This window comes from Eurosta solidaginis, chromosome 5 (assembly GCF_040869045.1).
Source record: "Eurosta solidaginis isolate ZX-2024a chromosome 5, ASM4086904v1, whole genome shotgun sequence".
NCBI lineage: Eukaryota > Metazoa > Arthropoda > Insecta > Diptera > Tephritidae > Eurosta > Eurosta solidaginis.
This window is the reverse complement of record NC_090323.1, coordinates 12,869,659-12,884,312: the sequence shown is the minus strand read 5'-3', so window position 1 is coordinate 12,884,312 and position 14,654 is coordinate 12,869,659. Positions and strand designations below refer to the sequence as shown.

General features: G+C 39.2%; 1 protein-coding gene across 1 annotated transcript in view; it reads right to left on the bottom strand.

Moving 5' to 3' along the window:
* LOC137233772 (uncharacterized) overlaps window positions 1–14,654 on the bottom strand; it is a 474,284-nt gene that overhangs the window by 286,077 nt on the left and 173,553 nt on the right. The window contains exon 3 of the mRNA XM_067757128.1: window positions 3,359–3,505. The gene's annotated coding sequence lies outside the window, so the exon portion shown is untranslated. The remainder of the gene's footprint in view (window positions 1–3,358; window positions 3,506–14,654) is intronic.

Here is a 14,654-nt window from a genome sequence, read left to right as displayed (position 1 = left end):
TGGGTATGTGTGTAGGTGAATTCAAAACTATATCGATGGAATATACGTTTTTGAATATTGAAATATGAGTTTGAGGGGCAATTGAACTTCGAGTGCAAAGCTGAACACATCATCGTCTAGGGACTTACTATGCAATTAAATAAATTAAAATGGAGGAAGCTAAACCAAATAGAGCGAGATGCAATAATGAGGACGATAATCCTCAGGATTTGGATGTTGATCCTACATACACATGTAAAAACCAAAATTCAAACAAAACAAAAGAAAGAACATAAACTACAAAATTTTTTATTTTTGGAATCAACTCACAATTATGTCATAAATTATTGCCGCACAACAATTGAATAAACAAAAATAACAATGTCACTGAACCATAGAAATTTTGTAAACATAAGCAAATTTAAAATTTAAGTAGGCCATATTTGTTTATGTTTGTTAAACAGTTGCATTTCCGAACTGATTATATACGTATATATGTATGTATATGAATATATGTATCTGAGTAGTTCGTTGGCTTGTATACTGACCCTATATTCATGTCAATAGTTTGCTGACCTGCATATAAGAATAAATGTTGTCTATTTAGTTTGTAAGTATTATCGTAATTATGTATTATAGCATATAAGAAATATTTGTATAAAAAGAATAAATTCAATTTCTGTTTGATCAGATGGAAGAACACAACAAATAGTTTTATTTTACATTCGGAAAAGTTCTTCGAAAGATTTATGGACCTCTATGCGTTGGCGATTACCGAAGAAGATTTCATAAACAGCAACATAGTGCAGCGAATTAAATCGCAGCGGCTACGCTGGCTAGGCCATGTTATGTGAATGAAAGATGACGCTCCGGCCAAGGAAGGGTTTCAATCGGGACCCGCCTAAGGAGGCAGAGGAAGCGGGCGGCCCCACTCCGCTGGAAGGATGTGGTGGAAGACGATTTAAACTCCCGTAGTGTAACCAATTGGCGCCAGTTGGCAAAGCGAAGAAGCGACTGGCGCGACTTGTTGGACGACCATAACTGCTTAAACGGTTAAGTGCCAATAAATTAAGTAAGTAAGCAAGTATGTCGTCTGTTCTTCTACTATTGTAATTCGGACAGGTTCTTTTAGTTATCTTGCAGTTGTCTGAGAAGTATCTGTTGGAGACTGCTAACTAACCAGTTGGTAAAGCGAAGAAGCGACTGGCGCGCCTTGCTGGGCGGCCATAACCGTTTAAACAGTTAAGCTCCATTAAAGTAGGTAAATAAGCAAGCATGTACTTACTTAACTGGCACTTAACCGTTTAAACGGTTATGGCCGTCCAACAAGGCGCGCCAGTCGCTTCTTCGCTCTGCGAACTGGCGCCAATTGGTCACTCTAAGGGAGTATAATCGTTTTCCACCTCATTCTTCCAGCCGAGCGGGGGCACCCCGCTTCCTCTGCTTCCACAGGCGGGTCCCGTTAGGAACACTTCCTTGTCCGGAACTTCATCTTTCATTCGCATAATATGGCCAAGCCAGCATAGCCGCTGCGATTTAATTCGATGGACTATGTTGATATAGATGAAATCTTATTCGGTACTCGCCACCGCCAACGCGTCCATAAATTATTCGAAGAACATTTCTCTCGAACAATTCCAGAGCCGCTTCATCTGATGTTGTCATGGTCCATGCTTATGCACCATATAGCAGGGCGAGTACGACAAGTGACTTGTAGAGCATGATTTTCGTTTGCCCAGAGAGGACCTTACTTTTCAATTGCCTACCTGGTCCGAAGTAGCATTTATTGGCAAGAGTGATTCTTCGCAGGATTTTAAGCTGATGTTGTTGTTAGTGTTAATGCTGGTTCCCAAATAAACCAAGTCTTTTACTATTTCGAAATTATGGCTGCCAACAATAGCGTGATTGCCAAGGCGCAAATTAGCTTTGCTCGATGACAGCAGGTACTTCGTTTTGTCCTCATTTACTATCAAACCCATTTTTACAGATTATTTTTCAAGTTTGGAGTAAGCAGAATTAACGGCGCTGGTGGCCAGGCCGATGATATGTTGTTTTTGTTGGCCGATGATATCATTGTCATCAGCGTATGCCAGCAATACGACCTACTACATAGGTCAAAAAAGAAATGTTTAGGATCACTACCACAATCACGAGACACTGGCCGCTTGGTGTGCATGGTGAGATTAAAATAAATTTAAATGTTAAAAAAGAGATACACACTTTAGCATAATCAATTTAATTTAAGAATTGATGGATCATGACTTTTAGGCTTTCTTGTTTGCCGGAAAAAGTACAACTCAACTCTCGCTTCTTATTCGTCTCTCTTCGCTGCCACAGAGTATCTATATTGGGTCCCAGGGCATAAGCTAATAGATGGGAATAAAAAAGAGGATGCCTTATCTAAAAGGAGCGCATCCCAAACTAAACTAACCATTCATGTCAATCTAATGTTATGTCTTTTGCACAATTTAATCATAACGCTCTGGTTTTTGCATTAAAAAATAAGTAATATGAATATAAATGGGACTACTTCATAATCATTTAAAGAAAAGTATTTCAGGAGAGTACTGGAGCCTACCTTTTTAAGATATCCAGCATATCATTTCTTCTAATTATCACCGTGTGGTTATTCCCGCAACTGCGAAGATTTCGCGATTCGTTGGGACTATTCAAAGATTATTTTCTGGACGGTCTCGGTACTGTTTTCAAGATCATATATTGGTATATCGCAATAGTTTTATGTTCTATTTTCTTCGTGCGGACTGGCCCGCGGGTATTGGCTAGTTTTACGAATATGTGAAAAATGAACAGAAGTTTAAATCCATAACAAATTAAAGTCTCATTAATACTTCAGGCAAGATCTTGATTATGTCAGCTCACTTAAGTTGTATGTGTTGTTTTTCAAAATTTAGTGCACTGCTCTCAACTCTGGTTTTGTAGTAGTGTACGCCGGAATATTACCAACTTGAAAACAAATACAACTAATTAAGTGTGCCTTTTGTTCTTTTCATTGAAAATACTTTCATTGTATACATGTCAAGTTAATAACACACGTTGCAAATACATATGGGCAAGTCCTTGGTAACGGATGATACATTCGCAAGCATTTCAACGTGCATAAAAGAGAACGTGTGCAGCACTTAAAGAAGCTAATGGGAGATTTTACATTCCTTAAATGAGAGACAGAGGGTTAAATAAAGACCCAATGCCCGTAATTTTTCGAAATCTGATATATCTTTTTAAAACGCTGGATATAATCTTATGTACGGTTACGGACGGAACAATTTTTTCTCAATGAATTACATTATATGAAATTGAAAATATATTCTATGCGAGATATCAAGTTTTAGGTCTAATAGAGTAAACATAATCAGCATACCTGGAATTTCGAATACGCCTTCAAAGTCCGGATTAAGGGCCCAAAACCCCCTTTTCATAAGCGGAGACGTATACTGGTATATAACTTTCCCTCTGTTTATTCTTCGATAAATTTGTAGGTCATTCAATATGGTACGTTCTTGTGCTTCTAACCATGTACATATGTTAGTTTTATAGAAGAAATAGAACAAAAGTACAAAATAAATCAAAATTTTAAAGAGGCCATATATAATTTTGCGTTCAAAAACTCAGGAATATAATAAATCCATTAAATTTGGATAAGATATTCCCATTTCTAGTCGACAAATATATATATTAGGGTGGGCCGATTTTTATGGACGAAAGTTTACCAATATCGCGCCAATTTTGGGGAATTCCGTTTATTTCCAACCTTCTGCAAATGTTTGAATCGCTAAATTGTCGAATAAATAACTCCAATATTCAGTAATGCGAAATGGTCTTTATTAGACTTCTTTTAGAGTAATTCACAATAACACTTATACTTCACAACTAATCCCGTGTTTAAATCAAACTGAATACTGATCACTCAGCTTCCGCTGCTTTTATACTCTCTGGTTCTGTATTCGCATATTTCTACTAAATTCTAGAAATTCCAGATCAGACAAAATTCTGAACGCTGCCAGCCTTTCCAAATGAATCACGTTCATTTTGTTTCGTAGTTTGCCAATGGTTTGTATGCTGTAAACTACATCGTTGATCTGTTTTATAACTTTGTACGGGTCTTCCCAATTACAATGTAGCTCAATTACTAAGCATGAGATAGAGCAGTTCTAGAAGGCGACACGTCTAGAATTTATTAGAAATATGCGAATGCAGCAACGGAGAGTATAAAAGCAGCGCAAGCTGCGTAATCCGTAAGCAGATTGATTTAGGCACGCTATCAGTTACGAAGTGAAGTTTAATTGTGAAGTATAATTGGACTACTCCCAAAGTAGTCTCATAAAGACCATTTTGCAATACGGAATATTGTAGTGATTTATTCAACAGTTTAGCGATTCGAACGTGAGCAGAAGGTTGCAAAGAAGCATAATTTCCCAAAACTCGTTACAATATGTATACAATTTCACAATCAAATGAAAATTTTTTTAGTAGGTCATGAAAAAAACCTTAAAAATCAAAGTCGAAAAAAAGTAAAAAAAAATGAAAGTTCCCAGGCTCGAAAATTATTTTTATGCGTAGTGGAACTTGTTTTTCTGGGCACAAATCTTATCGAAAAATCGATAGCGCGATATCGGTTAATAAATCAACCCAGAAATATTTGTTATAGGCCAATGTATGGATCAATTAATGAAAGAGATGTAATGGACTTGACAAATTTTAGACACCAATAAAAATGTTACCCGAACTTTCCTGAAAAATTTTAGTAAACAGACCTATTCAACATCTGAAAGCTTTTTAATTTTAAGTCGACGTTTGCTTTCTAGGAAAATAATAAGGATAAGGCAGGATCTATTTATTAAACCTCCGTTTTCTAAAGTTTGTTTAATGCTAAATAAAAGTCTAGACAAAATTTTATTAAAAGCAAAAACATAAATCTTGATTTAACAGCGCAATAATATAAAAAAAGGACATTATATTTTGTTGGTAAAACATCCATATTTGCAAAACCGATGAAGCCTTTCTTTGAAATTATGTTTCGCTGTGCAGGACGAGGGGAAAGAATAAACTATTTGATTTCCACATCATACACATATTTGACCTTAAACCCCAAAAGATAGAAATAAAGTCCGACCAAATTTGATTTTCGGTTCGTGATGGACTTTATTTGGGAATTGCCCACATATAAATAAACAATCAATTTCAACAAAGAAATATTGTTTTGAAATATAGCAAAATGCGTCATTTCGTTTCGCCAGAATATTAATAAATACGTTTGGTTTGTTATTTTGATAGAGCAAAATCTGTTTGTTCAACTAATTAAAACAAACAAGACACCCTTTCTAAGTTTGGGTGTAACCGAATATTGTATACACAGCGTGTGTTTGAAACGTACAGTTCATTTCAGATAAATTACTTTTTCGAATTTTGTTACGATGGCTTTATCTTTCTTTTTTTTTGAGGCTCTAGAAATGTTGCCTAAGGCTTGGCCGGGATCGGAGCGTGGTATCGCCCATTAAAAAAAACTTCTCCGAATTTCCTCTTGGAACAAAACTCGGTAAGTGAAATACCATTGATACAAAACTATTTTTCGCTAAGATGTGGCTTATTATTCTAGTCTACGGCCCTTTTAAATAAGAGTGGGCGTGGGTTTTAAACGATCCCGCACATTTTTCCTTGAAATATTTCCTGCTATGTATAAGGAAAATATGTGAACCTAATCTAAATAAGATCCTTTAATTTTTCTTCGAGTTATGGCTACCAAAACGTAGAAAATTGTTTGGTAATAAAAGGGGTGATAACACGCCTATTTTCACAAATTAAAATTTTTTCATTTTTGTTGTTATAATTTCACGTGGAAAACGAAACGCCATTGATATAAAGCCCTTTTTTGCAAGGATATAGTTTATTTCATTTGTCCACGACCCTTTTAGAAACCTTTTATATAAAAATAGGCGTGGTCCTTCGCCGATTTCGTATATTTTTCTTCGAAGCATTCTTTACAGTAGGGCAATCTCTCTGTCGAATTTTGTTATGATAGGTTTAACGGTTTTTGATTTATGATCAATAATATTTGTAAAATTTATTTTATCACCAGTGGGCGGTGCCAAGCCCATTTACAAAAAAAAAAAAAAATGAAAAATCTTAATATTAGTCCAATAATCAGTTTTATGTGTTTTTAAAATGTTATATATATAAAAAGTAGACGTGGCTACCATCCAATTTCCTTCAGTTTTAATAGCGATGGGAGATGAGCGCCAAGGAAACCATATACCACGTTGCAATATTTTATTCTCAATATTTACTCAAATTATCGTGTGCACCGACTGATGGACGGCGATGGCTAAATCAATTCCTTTTTTCATTTTGATATATGGAAGTCTATATTTATTTCGATTCGTTTTTTCATCCTCAGCATTTTGATATAGGGAAGTCTATATTTACTTCGATTCGTTCATGCTCGTTTTGCTACCAAAATTAATTCACTCTGTGTGCAAAGCACGCTGAGTATATTTCAAATTCCGCAAGTCTTATTTTTATTTACACGTCTCAAAACACATAAATATAATTAAGTGTAGCCATTGTACTTTTCATTAAAAATACATTCATTGTACTACTGCCAACTTAATAACACACTTTGCAAATACATATGGGCAAGTCCTTGGTAACGGATGCGATATACAACCAGCATAAAAGAGAACATGAGCAGCGAACTGAGAGGTTATTACAATATTTGAATCAAAAATTGTGGGTAATTCAAATACGTATACTGGTATATAACTTTCCCTCTGTTTATTCTTCGATACATTTTTAGGTCATTCAATAGAGTAGGTTCTTGTGCCTCTAACGATGTACAAATGTTAGTTTTATAGAAAAAATAGAACAAAAGTACAAAATAAATCAAGAACTAACGAATATTATAAAGGACAACATATTTTGTTAGTAAATTATCTAAATTCGCAAATCCGATGAAGCCTTTCTTTGAAATTATGTTTATCTGTGCAGGATGAGGAAAAAGAATAAACATACACATATTCGACCTTTAATACCAAGTGGTGGAAAAAAGTCTAACCACTTTTGATTTTCAGTACATGATGGACTTTATTTGGGATTTGCCCACATATAAATAAACAAACAATTGCAAAGTAGTTATGTTTTGAAAAAGTATAGCAAAATGCGTCATTTCATTTCGACAGAATATCAATAAATACGTTTGCTTTGTTAGTTAGATAGAGCAAAATGTGTTTGTTCAGGTAATTAAAACAAACAAAAAACAAGGGTGTCTTAGTTGGGCTGTACCCGAATAATATATACTCAGAGTGAGTTTGAAATGTACAGTTCATTTCAGATAAATTACTTTTTCGATTAATCGTTTTTCGAAGCTCTAGAAATGTTAACTAATGCTTGGCCGGGATCGGAGCGTGGTATCGCCCATTAAAAAAAAATGTATCCAAATTTCCTCTTAGAAGGAAAAAAAGACAGGTGGAGGTCCCCGACGTCACCACGAACGTGCTAGAAGAGGACCAACCGCTAAATGGTGCTGTGACTCGGACAGAGGAACACACGGCACAACATTCACGAGGTGCTGAAGGGGGCCTCGAATACTCTAAACCAAAACGGCAAGAGGAGGACGACGACGTCAAGACGAAGGTGCTGGAAGGGGACAAACAGCCCAATGGTGCTGCGAGTCCTACAGATAAACCTCCAACACAGTAAAGTGGCGTCGAGCGAACTCCTCCTAACCCTTGAGGAGGGTTCGTTTGACGTGGCGCTGATCCAGGAGCCGTGGCTCTCATCGGGAGGAAAGGTTTCTGGACTTAGCGCGCGCGGGCTTGGCGTTTACTACGCACAAACGGAAGGACGGGTGCGAGCTGTAGTAATGGTAAGGAAACAGCTGCATTCATATATGCTGCCTAATTACACCACCGAGGATCTCGTAGCGGTGGCCGTTGAGCAAAAGAATAAGCAGGCATTTATCCTGGCGTCCTGCTACATGGCCCATGCTGCGGAGGTTCCACCGATGGAGTGCAAAAGGCTAGTACAGGAGGAAGGGCGCAAAGGGCGGTTGGTCATAAGCGCAGATGCAAATGCGCACCACAATGCGTGGGGAGGAGCAGATACGAACGAGAGAGGCGAATTTCTATTTTGTTACATCCTGCAAACCAATTTGCAGATAGCCAACAGGGGAAATGTTCCTACATACATTGGTCCAACATCCAGCAATGTTCTGGATATTACATTGAGCTCCGAGCGTGATATATCAAGGTATGATTGGATGGTTCTCGATAGACCATCCTTCTCCGACCATGCGTATATAAGCTTCAGCATCCCACTAAAGAGGGTAGAGAAGGGAGGAACCTTTAGAAACCCTAGGGCAACGAATTGGACTAAATTCCAGAAACATGTAGAAACGAAACTGGGACAACCCAAAGAGGTTGCTAATGTAGAGGAACTGGAGGAGTCGAATGAATTCCTAACAAGGACGCTTATGACTGCGTATAACAAAGTTGCCCTCTAAGAAGATTCAGAGGAAAAGCAAAGCCGCCATGGTGGAGCAATGAGCTGAGTCTTCTAAGAATACAGGTAAAAGAAATGTTTAAACTCGCAAAGACCGCGGAAAGCGAAGCGTGTCGGGACGAGTACAGGGATCTACTGACGATCTACAAGCGTGAAATTACCAGGGCGAAGAGAAACTCATGGAAAAGTTTCTGTACGGACATAGAGTGCTCCAGTGAAACAGCACGGTTGAAAAAAGTCCTAGCAAAGGGAAACATAGTCCAGGGACTAATAAAGAAAGAGAAAGGGGAATGGTCACGTGATAGTGAGGAATCCCTTGAGGTGCTTCTCGATACACATTTCCCATCGGGAGACGGTTTAGAAGAACCAGCAGACATCACTCACACTTCGATCACGGAGCTAGTGGTGCCGGGCTTGGTGACCGATACCAAGATCGAGTGGGCAGTGAAGACGTTTTCTAAGTTTAAATCGCCGGGCCCAGATGGTATATTCCCGGCCATGCTACAAGTCTCAAGTAGGGCGGTCGTGGAATGGCTTAAAATAATATTCGATGGGTGCATAAGACTGAATCATGTACCGCACTCTTGGAGAACTGCTCGTGTAGCTTTTCTACCAAAGGCGGGGAAGATCGGTCACGTGTATCCCAAAGACTATAGACCCATTAGCTTAACATCATTTCTGCTCAAAACCTTTGAGAGGCTGATAGATGTGTACATAAAGTCCCACATGGATGAAAAGCTGCTCTCCACAACACAGCATGCGTACACCAAAGGCAAGTCGGTAGACACTGCATTGCATAGGGTGGTAATAAGCATAGAGAAATCCCTGGAATATAAGGAGTATGCTCTAGGAGTCTTCTTGGACATTGCCGGGGCTTTCAATAATGTTGCAAAATGGGCGATTATGGATGGTCTTAATTACATTAAAGTACATCCTGCCTTAATCAGATGGATCGGCTGCATGTTAAATTGCAGAAAGATTACATCACAATGGGGATTGTACGAGGCCACGAAATCAGTGGACAGGGGCACGCCGCAGGGAGGGGTGCTATCACCTCTGCTGTGAACACTGGTCATCAACCAACTGCTCAGGCAATTCGATGAGGGACCCGTAAAACTTACGGCTTACGCAGATGACGTTGCAATTGTCATAAGTGGAAAATGCCTTCCAACGATTAGTTCTTTGATGGATCGGGCGCTTCGGGATATTCATACCTGGGCATCCAATGTCGGGCTGAAAGTCAATGCGGAGAAGACGGATATGGTCTTGTTTACAAAGAGGTACAAAGTCCCAAATTGGACCAGGCCTAAGTTAGGAGCGGTGACCTTACAGGAGAAACCTTGCACAAAATATCTAGGAATCATCCTAGACAGTAAGCTGTCATGGAAGCTCAACGTGGAGGAGAGGGTCAAGAAGGCCTCAACGGCACTCTATGCATGTAAAAGAATGCTGGGGTGTACGTGGGGCCTATCGCCCTCTCTTTCTCATTGGGTTTTTACAGCGATTGTAAGCCCTATTCTATACTATGGAGTTCTTGTTTGGTGGAAAGCCACACAAAAAACAACATACCTCAAAAAATTAGAGGGGGTATGCAGACTATCGATGCTTTGCATTACGGGAGCCCTGAAAACAACCCCGACGGCTGCACTGTATGCCATTCTGCACATTCCACCTGTAGACCTGGTAGCAAAGAACAAAGCGTTAACGACCGCAACCAGGCTCGATGCTTCGGGGCAGCTTGAGCGCCGACCATATGGCCATAGTAGTATAGCGTCCTCAGTCACAAGACGAACAGACTACATGATTCCCTACCTGCACTTTGAGGGAGATCTTAAGGCCACAATAGAGGTGGACGGTTGGCGCAAGGGTGCGCAAATGGCGGACGAGGCGATACATGTGTACACCGATGGTTCCAAAATAGTGGAAGGAGTAGGGTCTGCGGTATACTGCGCTGATCCGGAATTAAGCAGATCCTACGGGCTGCCGGATTACTGTAGCGTTTTCCAAGCGGAAATATTAGCCGTAACCAAAGCAGTAGAAACCCTGGAAGAGAATAGATTAAGCTGCAACCGTGTTAATTTTTATATTGACAGTCAAGCAGCAATTAAGGCAATAATCTCGCATAGCACAGCATCTAAATGCGTGTTAGAGTGTAAGCAGTCTCTGGAGAGAATAGGGACAGGGAGAAGCATACATCTATATTGGGTCCCAGGGCATATGGGAATAGATGGGAATGAAAAAGCGGACGAATTAGCTAAAAAGGGCGCATCCCTTGAAGCTTGCTCCGTAGACGTCCCAATTAGATTGGGCGAGATTAAGCGAAGGCGAGAGGTGCACATGATCGACCAAGCAGAAAAGGCGTGGGTTCAAGCGCGGGGCTGTAAAGTGTCGAAGATTATGTGTAGGTCTTACAACCTTAGACTAACACAGTTGCTTCTATCATTAAAAAGAGAGGACTGTAGACTCATGACGGGTATTCTGACTGGACACTGCCTTCTGGCGTCACATGCCTTTAAATTAGGCTTGGTCAGTGATAGCAGGTGTAGGAAGTGCGGGTTGGAGGAGGAAACGATCGAGCACGTTCTGTGCTCGTGCCCTGCACTTGCCAGGTCAAAACTCCAGCTATTAGGAGTGATACAGCTGTCAGATCTAGAAGCAGCAAGTGGCTTAAGTCCTAGGAAGCTTCTAGTATTTGCCAAGAGGACGGAGTTATTTTATAACATAGGTCCTGGTTTTTGATAGGGTTTTTCAGTTTGGTCGTTAAAACAAACTTCTGGTAACACTACGGACTCAATCAGTCTATGTGAGGTCCTCATGGACCGGCCAGTTCAACCTACCTACCTTCCTCTTAGAATAAAACTCGGTAAGGAAATATCATTGATACAAAACTATTTTTCGCTAAGATATAGTTTATTATTCTAGTCGACGACCCTTTTAAACATTTTTATATAAAAGTGGGCGTGGTTTTTCACCCATCCCGTCCATTTTTCCTATAAATATTTCCTGCTATGTATAAGGAAACTATGTGAACTTAATCTTAATAGGATCCTTTAATTTTTCTTCGAGTTGTGGCTCCAGAAACATAGAAAATTTTTTGGTCGTAAAAGGGGCGGTTCCACGCCCATTTAAAAAAAAAATCAGGAGTCTTAATATCAGTCCAATAATCAGGTTTTATGTGTTTTCCAAAACGTTATATATATAAAAAGTGGGCGTGGTTACCATCCCGATATCCCTCATTTTTAAAAGCGATGGGAGATGAGCGCCAAGGAACCCATATACCAAATTGCAATATTTTATTCTCAATATTTACATAAAACTATCGTAAGCACCGACAGATGGACGGACGGATGGATGGTCATGGCTAAATCTATTCCTTTTTTCATCCTCAGCATTTTGATATATGGAAGTCTGTATTTATCTTGATTCGTTTAAGCCCGTTATATTATCAAATTTAATACACTCGGTGTGCAAAGCACGCTGAGTATAACAAGATTGACTGTTAGTAGCTCTAATTTAAATGTAGATGTATTTTTGTTATTTCAAATTCCTGCAATTTTATTTTTTATTTATACGACTCAATTAGGTATAAATAGCGCCCACGCAATTAACCTCGGTGTAGTTTATTCCTTAAGAGTGATAGAAAAGGTTTTAAAATAAAAAAAAATGAATCAACAAAATAATTTCGCACTGCTTGTTGTCCTGCTAAGCGGCATTCTAAGCTATACAAATGCGCAAAATAGCATTCTAGGGGGCATTCCTAACAATATAGCTAAAAGCCGACACACAGTGGCTATATTTCATAAATGGGCCTATGAATGCGTTGGTTCTATAGTCAGTGCTAAATTGGTGCTTACGGTTGCACATTGCTTTAAAATTATAGCAAATACTGATGATATCGTGCTTAAAGCTGCTGTAACCATGTTATTTCAAGACATAGGGGAACCATACTTTGTGGAGGAAAAAATTGTTCATCCTAATTATAATTCAAGAACAGGTTTTATGGATTTAGCTGTGCTTAAAGTGGTTGGATCCTTTCACGAGACACAGAGGGTAGGTATAATAGAACTTTGCAAGAAGCAAATACAACCGAGAAAATGGATGATTATTTTTGGATGGGGTACGTGTTCTGCAGGGACTACACGACAATGTGATATTATCCAAAGTAAGATGGTGCAAATACAACAATGTTCGAATGTAGAAATATCGGAAGATTTAGCAGGAACAATCTTGCATGCTCATACTCAAAGGGACTCAATTAATATTCTGACGGGAGCAGCAGGCGTTTTTCAAGGAAAGCTTTGTGCGGTGGCACAAAGTATCATGAAGCATTCTCCGGATATATATATAGATATAACAAGTGAAATTGCTCAAAAATTTATAGAAACCCTAATCAAACAGCATAAATAAGTAATAAATAAATAAATTTATCCTCCTTGCTCTAATTAAATGTGAGTGAAGTGGACATGTTTGAGAGAGCTACTTTAAAAATGGTTACCAACATTTGCGGTCTTATTAAGTCATTTTCTGTTGATAATTTAAACAATTATATTTTGTAGTTGGCTTAGGATTTTGTGAATTAAGTTGAGGTCAGCCAGGCTAAAACTAAACAAACCTGTATAATGCATTGAATTCGCGAATAATAATTAATAATGTGAAAATAATTTTGTTTTACTTTGGTTTGGGACATGGGAGGTTAGTGATAATAATGATAAAACGGCTCCTCAATAATATCCACGAGGCCAATGGCAGAGGCAGTCACCAAACGTTGCAACAACGAGCTGCCTGTCATAAAGGTTTGGTTGTTTCGGTGCTTTGCATAAAACAAATCAAATTACTGCATGGTTTGCTACCACTTTATTTGTAATAAAGACTTAAATACTAATTTTCAATTATGTACAAAGGCTGCTCATGCAGCTAGTTCAAGTGACGATGGTGATAATAATAATAATTTCATTAGAATAAGAAGAATGAAAGAAAATGTCAAAGTAAAAGTCATGCCAGATGTCAGCTGATCCGTATCTTATATGAAGTTGATACATAGATGGCACGGTGTGCAGCTCAATACGCTACAGTACTCCCCCTTTAGTGACTCGGTCACGATTTGGAGAAACGTACTCGCTGACGTGTTTCGTAAGTCCGCACACTCGGCGGACTATCTGGTTGTGTAATGCCGTTGCTAATTTCAGTGTTCGTTAGGAAAGCTGGTTTGATTCGCTCGATCGACCGCTACGTCCTTACCATTGATGCGAATGATGAAAACACGATCTGATTCTCTGATTACCACCTCATATGGCCCTGTGTATGGATGTTCAAGTGGCTGTTTCACAGCATCCGTTCGAAGAAAAATATGTGTGCAATGATTCAAATGTTTGAGCTGAAACATTTTATTGTTGTTGTGATGTGCAACTGGTGTTGGTCGCATGGCTCGCATTTGCTCTCTCGATTGGCCAATGAAGATATGAGGGTCAGATGGTGCATCAGTGCCTTCTGCAAATTCGTTTGGTATGCGTATTGGCGCCCATATAGCATCTCAGCTGCTGAAGCTTTAAGGTCAGGTTTATAACAATTCCGTAGTCCAAGTAGTGCTACTGGTAAAAGTTTTGGCCAAGGAATTTGGGTACTACACATTAAAGCTGTTTCAGTGAACGATGCCAGCGCTCTATCATCCCATTGGACTGGGGATGATATGCTGTTGTGTGTATGTGTTGGCCACCGACAAGTTTGCACAAATTTTTAAACAACGCGGATTCAAATTGTGTGCCTTGGTCTGTCGTGATCGTTTTTGGACACCCAAACCTGGATACCCCTTGAACCCAAAACGTATTCGCAATCGTGTCCGCTCAAATATCTTTTAATGGTATTGCTTCGGACCAGCCAGAAAAGCGATCGATCATCGTGAGGCAGTAACGATATCCTTGCGCATGGGGCATAACAATTATGTCCATGTGGACGTGATCGAATCTGTTGTCAGGCACAGTAATTTTTTGCGGTGTTAGCTTGTTGTGGCGATGTATTTTCGCGCGCTGACAGGGAATGCAATTTTTCGCCCATTCGGCGATGTCCTTTTTCATGGATGGCCAAACTTACTTTTGTCGCACCTGTTGACTTGTAGATTTGCCAATCGGATGTGACAACCAATGCGCTGCTGAAAAAACTTGATA